Genomic DNA, 1,498 nt, shown 5'->3' with positions numbered 1-1,498 from the left:
ACTCAGTGCCATGGTGTCCCCATCCCTGCCGTGCCTGCAGGAGGAGGGGGAATACTTTTGGAGCATGGGGTTGGGTTTTCCCGGTGTCCCAGGCTGTGCTGAGCCCTGGCATGGCTTCTTGGCTACCTCAGGGAGGATGAGCACAGCCTCCTGCTTCTTGTGTATGCGGGAAAAAAAAAAACCTCTTGGGGTACTTTGGAGGGTGCTCTGCTGTGTGGCACCAGGCCTGCACTTGGCTGCAGAGCAGGGTAACCCACCCCTGCACCCAGCCCCTGCTCTGGCCCTTCCCACCATGGAAGGTGTCCCCTGGGCTGTGGTGGAGCTGTGCCGGCAAGGCTGCGTGCCAGGGGTGGCTGTGCCGGGAGCCACAGCGATGCTGAGTCATGCTGAGGACCTGGCTGGGCTGGAGGGGCCGGCGGAGGCGGAATGGGAGACCTGTCCTGGGATGGGAGACCTGTCCTTGGCTGGGAGACCTGTCCTGGGATGGGAGCTGGGCTGTGTCCTGCAGGCTTGGGCATGAGTTGCTCCCCCCCAGGCAAAGAGCCAGGAGGCCCTTGGGCGCTGCCCCGGTGGTTGCCCAGCCCCAGCGGCAGCATCCCAGGGATTCCCAGCGTTGCACGGTGGAGCACCCCATCCTGGGGAGGAGCTGCCAGTCAGGGGCTTTGCCCCCAGCTTAGCCCCATGCTCCTTCTTGCACCGGCACAAAGAGCTCCCGCTGCTCGGCAGGACCCGGCTATGCTTTGATGCAAGGGAACGCGCTGCGCGGCCGGTGGCCGGCCAGCCGGGGTGAGCCCAGTGCCCAGGGACCTCCTGCCCAGACGGTGTCGGCTCTGCTCCCCGGGGAAGCTCGTGGCCGGGCCGGCTGCAGGCGCTTCAAGCGAGCCGAGGGGAGCCCCACCACCGAGAGCCAGCATTGCTCGCTCCTGGGGTGCCGGTGTGTCCCCGAGCCGCGGCGGGAAAGGCTTCAGCCGGTGTAATCAGCGCCCAGCACCTGCCGCTGCGGGAGCCCAGGGCGGCCAGACGGGCTTGATGATAATTGCGCTTCCGTGCTGGCACAGCCGGGTCTGCAAATGGGCTCCTGCCAGCGTGGGTGAGCGGTGCCGGGCCTCATGCAGTGCCTTTGGGCTCTCTCAGGTTTATAAATCCCCGTGCCGGTGGCTCACCTGCGGGGTGCGGGGCTCCGGAAGGGGAGAGGTGCCTTTGAGGGGGAAAAGATGCTGAATCAGCAGCCGTGGGCGCGGTGTTTTGCCCCATTTTCCCACCCCTTTGGCCGATCCCCTCACCCGCTGGTGATGCTTGTGCAGGGTGCCCGGTTGGCGTGGGGCCCTGCTACCGTGTGAAGTCCCCAGGGGCTTGGCAAGGACAGGGACACCATGTCCCAGCCCAGACTGGGCTGCCAGAGGTCTTGCTTGGCCATCTCGTGGAGCCAGCAGCACCCATGCAGCGGGGGACGGGCCCGGAGCTGCTCCCAGCCCCAGCATCCCTTCCTCTCCCACCC

At 66.6% G+C, this 1,498-nt stretch overlaps 1 protein-coding gene across 1 annotated transcript in view; it reads left to right on the top strand.

Annotated features, from left to right (window-relative positions):
* Positions 1 to 1,498, top strand: part of SLC25A1 (solute carrier family 25 member 1) — a 7,246-nt gene that overhangs the window by 3,344 nt on the left and 2,404 nt on the right. The window lies entirely within an intron of this gene.

The sequence above is a fragment of the Egretta garzetta genome, unplaced genomic scaffold (assembly GCF_000687185.1).
Source record: "Egretta garzetta isolate BGI_Z169 unplaced genomic scaffold, ASM68718v1 scaffold343, whole genome shotgun sequence".
In the NCBI taxonomy this organism is placed as follows: domain Eukaryota; kingdom Metazoa; phylum Chordata; class Aves; order Pelecaniformes; family Ardeidae; genus Egretta; species Egretta garzetta.
This window is presented reverse-complemented; position numbering and strand designations above follow the sequence as displayed.